This window comes from Wasmannia auropunctata, unplaced genomic scaffold (genome assembly GCF_000956235.1).
Source record: "Wasmannia auropunctata unplaced genomic scaffold, wasmannia.A_1.0 LD336111.1, whole genome shotgun sequence".
Classification (NCBI taxonomy): Eukaryota; Metazoa; Arthropoda; class Insecta; order Hymenoptera; family Formicidae; genus Wasmannia; species Wasmannia auropunctata.
In genome coordinates, this window is record NW_012026779.1 from 2,711,367 (window position 1) to 2,720,269 (window position 8,903).

Here is an 8,903-nt window from a genome sequence, read left to right on the forward strand (position 1 = left end):
TGAGAACGTAAACAATTCTCGGATATCCAATGATGGCGCATCTTAGGTAACAAAACAAAGGATTTTTAAATATACCTTAACTGAAACCATTAAAGTTTGCTTATTCTTATTTTGGCGACATTTCCGTTCGACGCTCATGTCGCCAAGATCAATTCGGAGATTAATGATCGCTAGAGCGATTATAGTGGTGGAGAGAAGCTCTTAATTGAAACTATCGGGCGAAATCATTTGGCGATCGGCAAGGCCGCGAGGGCAACGAACGGGGACGGTGCTTATCCATCTAGATATATAAATAAGCGTAATACAGTCTTGTCGTAATAGTCGGCCTAAAAATCACTAATTAATGCAGCTCGCGGAAGAGAGTGCACCGGTCGTTTTATACCGAGGTGCGTCCACCGCAGCGTTAATAAGACGCCCCGGCTAGCGGCTCTATACCTCGTATAGAGACTGCTCTCCTGAATCTATATTGAGCGCTAGTCCAACCTCTCTTTTTCTCTTTCTCTCCCTCTCTCTTTCTCTCTGTCTCTTTCTCTCTCCCTTCCTCTCGCGGTTACCATAGCCGGCCGGAGCTAACGGCTTCCCGATTTTTGTGGGATTTTATCAGGGAGCGGTAGTACGCCCGCCGATGCGTACACGCGGAAAGAGAGGCAGCACGGCGAGCAAGAAAGGAAGAAAGAAAGAAAAAACAGGACAAAATAAAAGAGAGCAAGAGGGAAAAGGGAGGAGTAGCGCGGAGACTCGAAAACAAGAATCTGTGCGGCTATTGCGGCTTCCGTTACGCTGAGTAGATGTTGCTGCTACTGATGCTGCTGATGCTGCTGCTGCTGCTGCTGCTGCTGTTGACGAGGACGAAGACAACGACGGCGAAATAGAGTGCTAGTTCGAACCGGTTTCGAACTCACTCGTGTAAAGTGAGTGACAGGCTTTTCGAGACGGGGCTTTCGCGCCCTTCCTCAGATTAAACCGCGAAACGAAACGTAGGCCCGTTAGAAGCGCAGGGCCGGCCTTAGACCAGTTGAATCGATCTTTACCTAAATATCTGGCCCAACATCTACTATGGACCCAGTATTGATCACCACTTCCACCTTTTCCCACACATAATTATGTATTCATCATTTTGCTTTTTGACAATTTGCATTAACGTAATCTTTGATCTTATAACGACAATTCAAATTAGAAACCATCAAAAGTCAAAATTAGGTTTCGCACTAAGACCAATCCCGGTTAGACGCGATCTCGATAATGACGTTATCGCGTATCACGAAACAAACGTGGGGCGATTGTTTCCTCGCGGCAGCGCGGAACTTTGCATGCCGGGCTATCTGATTGGAAAGTTCGATTAAACGGTAGATTGACGTGCGCATACATCGCGCGGTGCGCAAAACATCCCGTGACGGAGGAGCGTCGATAAAATGCGAATTAATTAGAAAAGCGATCGCGCACCGTCATCCCGGCGCTGATCTGAATCGCACTTAGGCAGAGGTCGCAGCATCCTGAGCCGGATGACTGTAAAAAGCGTACTGACGATGCGGCTGCCGCGATGTGAGTGCTCCTTATAACGCGAGTTTTTGCGCAAGGTGTGCTATTACACGTCCGTGAATATGTCTCGCTTTTTACGAAAATAATATCTAATTCTAGTTTTCGAGAGAGCTCGCGGAAACCCTTTAAGATATTTTGCCATTTACTTTGGCGAGTAATCTTTCCTCCGATTTCTGGTTGGCTTTTGCACGTTGCGCGTATTATTTTAATCTCACGAAAGGGATTATAGGTTTGCTTACGCGAGACGCGGAGCTTACCAGGAGCGAGGATGGAAAACCAGCGCGAAACAGACCGGACGCGGCGGTCGGCAACGCCAGAATTAACGGATCGCCGATAGATCGACTGGTAAGACACTCGGGTGATTACCCCAATTATATAAGTTCCGTGAGTCGTTGGACGTTGTGCACCACCGCCCGACGCATGCGAGGCCGTTTATTAGAGGGGAATATCTATCGCATTCGCGCGCGCGCTCGCAGACGAAGCTCCGTCCTTCTCTATCCGCCGGCGCGGCGATCCGTTTTCGCGCGAAATCACGTTCCGTCGGCGCGGCGGTAGCCGGCAGTAAGTCATTTCGACGACGCGCCGGGCTTTCTACGTAATTACCGCTATTGATTTCAGCGCATTAACGCCTGGAAAAATGCACGGTGCATATTACGCCTCTGGCCCGGCTCTTTTTTTGCGACGCTACGGCCAAGTGCCGCATTCGTGCTCCGAAACCGTAGCAAGCTCGAATGCTCGAGAAAAAAAAATGGGGAGGACATCGATCCTTTCTCCTTGTTCCGCGATGCGTGTCGCTACCTGCAGTTCCCTATTTGTCACGATAAAGGATAAAGAGCCTATATAAGGATAATCGATTCGAGATTATTTGATCGTCGATCCGGAACCTACATACGTAAAGCATGGACATTTCGATTGACGAGACGTTTGGTTCAAACGTCATGGAAAGATCGTGGAGCCGCGTTTCTCGCGTTATCGTCGATCGGGCGTACCGACTCGTCATCCGGGATATCGGAAAGTCCAATATCGCTCCTTCCCGCGCCGCGAGCGCGCCATTCGCGCCGCGTGAGACACGCGCAAATTAACGAGCTCCTTCTCGGATGATGCTCCTCGCTAAGCAGCGCTCCAGATAATGATGCTGCGCATTGGTCCGCGCCGCAACGCGCGGTTGCCAGCGTTTCCGCTGCAACGCGCGCGTTGCAGCACGCGCCGTTACACGCACCCGGATCAAACTGAATCCGCGCGCGAGGCTCACGTGTGTGATGCATATGTATGTACGTGCACCTAGATGCTCCGAACTGACGTACCCGTAATCACGGCAATTACGTACACGAAGCCCGGCCACGACAGCCCCTGCCGCTTTTCCCTCTTCCTTCCTTTCTTCCCCCGTCCCCTGCCGCGCGCGAGTGACCGCCGATCGTTTACCTCCGCGCGTTTTAATTATTATAGCTCAGTTCATGGCGCGGAATTTCTTTCGTACCCTTCGCAGGAACATCGAGAGCAACCAAGATTTAGCTTAGATACGAAAGCGGAATGCGATGTCCGGTACACGATGCGCGCGCGGTACTCTAATCATACGTTACGCCGATTAACTGGCGTGTCCGCGAAACGTTCTTCAAGCGCGCGAATCCTCTCGAAATTAACGGCTCTCAATAGTAAATTCTCTTAGCATGAAGATTAAGCTGTTTCTTTTATATATGATCGATATTGAAGGAATAACAATTACTGAAAGAAGCTCGGAGATGAATGAATGGAATCGATCATTGCAGACAGGCTATGAGTCAATTTTTTCTAGATCGAAAAACTTTAATAATTTTCTTCCCCGGGGGTTATTGTTTTTCATTATCACGTATGATTCTCGTGAAACAGTCTAGACAGTTAAAACTAACACTGTATGTGTACAATATACTAGAAAAGTTTTAAAAAGGAAGATTCTCTCGTACGTTGCAATGGAAAAATGTATCGTGAATAAACTGCTAAGAACAGTTTAACCTGAGTAGTTCAACCCGATTTCTGACTTAATAAGCGATATTATGCAATCAGCGGTGGAACGGAATAAAAATACACGAATATCACAGGAGTAAAATAATGGTAACGTTAATCACGTTGTAGTTACCAAACATACTCGAAATCAGTTCATGCACAATAAAACGTGCAATAAAACAATTATTCATTTCTCGCGCGTTTGTAATAATCTAATTGACTTCTGCTCTGCGTATGGGCGAAGCGGGACATTAATAATCCTGAACGCAAAAAAACCCCTGAACGCATAATGATGCCGAGTAATTGATATTCAAATAAAATGACGATTAATAAAATCGCAAAAGAGCTTTATTGAGTATGACCATTCCGTCAATTGATATTAAAATTACGTTTTCGTCCCGTTTACTAAAAAAGAAAGAGAAAGAGAGAGAGAGAGAGAGAGACCAAGCGTCACAATGCGGACGTGTTAACTATCACTTTGCGATATTACGACTCGGATAATCATTTCAATTATACAGACTCGACGCTCGAAACGTCCTCGAAACGTACGCTTTTATTTCGTCATCCGCGATTTTCCAACATGGGATGGGAGAACGAGGGATTATCGGACGTTTCGCCCTCCTCTCCTTCCCGCCACCCCCCTTTTACACGCGCTTGTTCCTTTCCACCTACCGCGCGCTTTAAATTCGGTCTGTGCCGGACTGGCAAAACGGTTTCCGCGATGCTCGTTGGCGAAATCAAAAAATTTGGAAGAGTCGTGCCAAGCGAAGCCGGAGTCGGCGCGGCGTGCCGAGTCGGTGCAAGACACACGTGGCCAGACGGGATGCAGACACGCGAAGCCCGAGGAGCCTAACCCAACCCAACGTCGTCGCTCGCACTTTTAAGGCCGTACCGTACAATCGTGCTTTCAATTTGGGCGTCCGCCTCCCGCTTCGTCGAGTGACATAAGGAAGAGACGCGAATGCGTAATGTTGCGTAATATCACTGCGGAATATAATCGTCCTTTCGTATTTTATGCTCAGAAAACACTACTTTTGATTCTATTCTACTTTTAATTTGTTACAACGTTGAGACGGAAAATCATCGTCCGAGGAAAAAATTACGAAATAAAAAAAAATAAGGAAAATTTTAATATAAAAAAAGTAGCATGCATCTTCCTTAGATAAATCAGTAGTGACGCGCGCGTCAAAATACAGCACAAAATTGTCGCTTTGGCAATGATTATTATTCGCAAGGGGACACCGCAATATTATGCTATCCTCGGAGATTACGTCGAATTACCAGTCACAACACAATTATAATAGCATACGGGAACGCTAATACTATTTATTTGGTAATAATTCCAAAGTCATTATACAGCACACTACTATTATTACTGTCCTCAAGATCTATGTTGTGACCAATAATGAAATTCCGCGCTGCATTCCGTAAACGTTATTGAACAATCGCGCACGGATATAATGACTTTTATCGAGGAAGCATCTTTATCGGTAACGGAGACCGGTAGTTGGCTACATGTTCCCTGCAGGGAAAGTCCATTCTTACAAATTGCATTCTTCATCCTTTAAACCAGGAGATTTAGAGTTTAAAAAATATGTTAAAATACTCAACATGCCTCACAAGCAATTAGAGAAATAATTGTTACAATTTCTTGCGTATAATAAAGTTCTACGATATAATTAAGCGCTCAATGTGAAATGGAAGAGAGTTCACTGTAACAAATATTAATTCTTATCAAAGAACTGAATTATTTCATTCCGTTGGAACAATTAAAGCGTAGCAGAGAAAGAAAAATGGGAAGAAGTGGAAAAAAAGATCTGAGACAAGCGGTCGTAGGCAAGCGTTATATCGAGACTTTTTTGACGCACCTTTTGCGATTCGCGCGAAGAGGAAGGTCCCTCGCGATCATGTTTAGGATGCGCATTGTGGACGATGGAGTAGCGCGGGAATCAAGGGAAAAAAAACGGGGAAAAAAGCACGAAGGCAAATTCGGGCAATGCACACTTCGCGCGAAATAACTCGCTTCGCCTCTCGATTCATCCCACTCCCGGGGAGCAACCCCTCACCACCGCCGCTGCCGCAACCCTCGGTTCCCCGCGTACCCTCGGTCCTCGCCCTCCTTCCGCCGCCTCCGCTGCTGCCGCCGCCGCCGCCGCCGCCGCCGTCGCCGCCGCCACCGTCCTCCTCCCCCGCTGTCGAGCCCTCCGTCGCCGTCACCGCCACCGCCAGCACCACTACCACCCGTCGTCTACCCCACTTTCGTGCCTCCACCAATGTATTCCTGGCGTTTCGCACTGCAAGGTCAACAAACTTCTCCCCGATAAAAAATAAATGAAACGCAGAACTGTTTGAAATTGTAACAGTGGCAACCGAGGGGGGGAGAGATTGCTCCCGATAACTTTAAAGAGGCACGATTCCTTTGGTCGCTCCCGCACCTTAGGAACTTAGCGGGGTGGTCATTCCTGCATTTTTTTTTCCTTTATTTTTTACCGCGACGAAAATCCGGAACGGATGTGCGTCCGATCGAAAAACCGCAGTTGGCGATCGAGTTCGATGACTCGATGAGCATTCGGATTAGCCTGAATCAGTCCTACTTCTACGGGAGCTATAGTTTTCGAATCCGTTCCTTTGCAATAAAATGTGTGTTTTGCTTCGCTTATTAAAATCCTAACATATATGAGATAATCTGCCTGATTCTATCGTTTATTATTAGAAGTAGACCTCTCTAAACGTTGTTCTGCTTAGCGCAAGTTGTAAATCCGTCATTATATTAGGCGCATCGGCAGCTACTAAATCCACCGTTTAAATTTATGTGGCATGCCGGCAATTAATCATATCATTACAATATGCCGCTCACGCATCGGCAATGGCCGACACGAGGTTTCTTTATTGCGATCGATCGAAATGCAACGGATGTTTATGGCTGTCGGGTACGAGCCATTGCCCCTTCTTTTATCTCTCGTAATAAGCGCGGCTGTTTAATTGCCCATAATCGAATACGTCAATTGCTGGAGAAATCCATTTCTCGGTGTTTACTCGCGAGCACCATGTGGGATGGTAAAACCGTGGAACTCGTTAATTGCGAACATTGCGCCAGCGTTAAGTATTGCTCCCATTTAATTCTTGTAGCGAAAAAAAAATATATATATATGTATATGAATATATATAAATATGTCGTTAAAAATATTTAGGAAATATGCGTATATAGTAATTTTACAAGCGTTCCATTAAAATTATAACACACATATTGTGACACAATTATTATAAGGGAAAGAAACTGATATTTACACGAACGATATTTCCCACTCTTAAGCTTCGCGCTGAAAAAACATTTTCCGTGGATTTTACTAAAAATGCAGTTTTCGCGCGGAGTCTCTAGATGAATGGTTCGATTTTGTTCTCGTTGCTTTCTGGTTGCTTCCATCCATCGTCCATCGACGACGCAGATTATCGCGCCGATTAAAATCGCATTAAATTTTCACTCCTGACTGAATCTCGCTCGACCGCGGCCGCGGTATTCCCAGAAAGAAAAGAAAAGTCGATCGCTCGTTTGTCGCTCACGCGATGGTCACTCGAGAGATCATCGTGCCGCTCGTCATAACGAGACTCACGTGCTCTCGAGTGCGGCGCGAGCAAAATCGGTTATTTTGAAAACAGTATGAATACAAAGAGGTGAGATCATTGAGACAATAGTAAAGACCGTGTTGTGTGTAAACTTGAGAGGAGAAGATGCGAATACAAGATAGAATATATGAAATACCGTGTTAGATTGCAATTTTTATCTTAAATCTACATTATTATTACATATACCGTATGTAATGCAACACTAGCGTTTATCGTTTACAAAGCACGCTATATCATAAAAAAATCATTATTAACATTACGCGCTACAATCGTTACATCCTCGCGCGTGTTTCAGTAAGCATACATCGAATTTAACACGTTCCATTAGCTTCTTTGACTTTGCAAAAGCTACAAACTTATGTATGTTGTTTTCAACGTAACCGATTCGAACATAATGACACGAACGGAGTAAACACGCACACAATTGTCGTGTAGGGCAATCTTGTCCGGTGCAAAAACTCGGGGTCTTAGCCGCGCGCTATCGGAAATTACTATTATCCTGGATCCGCTAACGTCGACGTTAACGCGATATTTCTAGACCGGATTTAACGGGGTGACCGGGCAGATAGGGGCCCAAGAGCGCGGGACGGCGGGGAGTCAGGGCGGAGGGTGAGGCAAGAAAAAAAGAAGCGCGCACGACGTGGCGATGCGCGTGGAGAAGGATATTGCGCCGGACCAAACCGCAATCTACCGACCATTATTTTGCCCCATCCTGTGCGTTCTCGTTTCGTTTACCCGTTCGATCTAATTTCTCGCGGAAGCAAATGATCTCTCTGGCAAGTCGGCGTTACGTTGCTCCTTCATCTTAGAGTGCTCTCGTGAAGCGGCACTGCCGAGAGCATGTATGCTCATATATGCTCGCTCAGCAACGAGTTGTAAACCGACGTTTTCCGGAAGATTTCGCACACCACGTTGGAACCAGAAATCATCAGAGCAAGTCCGCGCGGTAGTAGATCGGCGAGAAAAATCCGCCGTATCCCGGTGATTAGCCGGCGCTAGGCGTTGCACGGAGCAGGTTTGGCGCGGGGCCGCGATACGAGGGGGGAGAGAGAGAGAGAGAGAGAAAGGGAGCGAGAACGAGTGCAAGAGAGAGAAAGAGAGGAGTGGTCCCGGCAAACAAGAAGCGAGCCGCAATGCATTCGCTCTACTCGCTAGATATAAATACGCGACAGAGGGCAAGGAACCAACCACGCCTGCACCGGCAGCTACTGCCTAACGACACCGACACGCACACGCAGCCGCTCATTGTGATAAAGCAGAAGAAGGAAACGGAGGCAGGCAGAGAGAACGAGAGAGAGAGAGAAGGAAGAAAACGAAGCGAGAGAAGAAGAGGAGGAGGCAAAAGAGAGAGAGAGAGAGAGAGAGAGAGAGAGAGAGAGAGGGGAGAGAGGAGGTAAAAAGTACATTAATTGTTTATGTTGCACAACGCGTAGCTTCCGGTCGAATGTTCGCTGATGATGTTGCTAAATGGATGATAAATTTCGAAAACGGAAGAACGTTTTTTGAGTTGGAATAGAAAAAAGCGACGATTCGTCGAGCAAATGCGAGATCTCCGATATAACGTTGGCTTTGTGATAAGTCGTGCGAGTCAAGTAAATGATGCATAATGACGAGCTAGAGCAACCGTAATACCTATATCGATCTGTAGTTCGTGGATGATGCATTCAGGGATCGACCTCGACGGCTTAAAGGACTGCTTCGCCGACTCGTACGAAGGACGGTATTAATAAACGAAGCAATTATAAGCAGGAATATGTTAT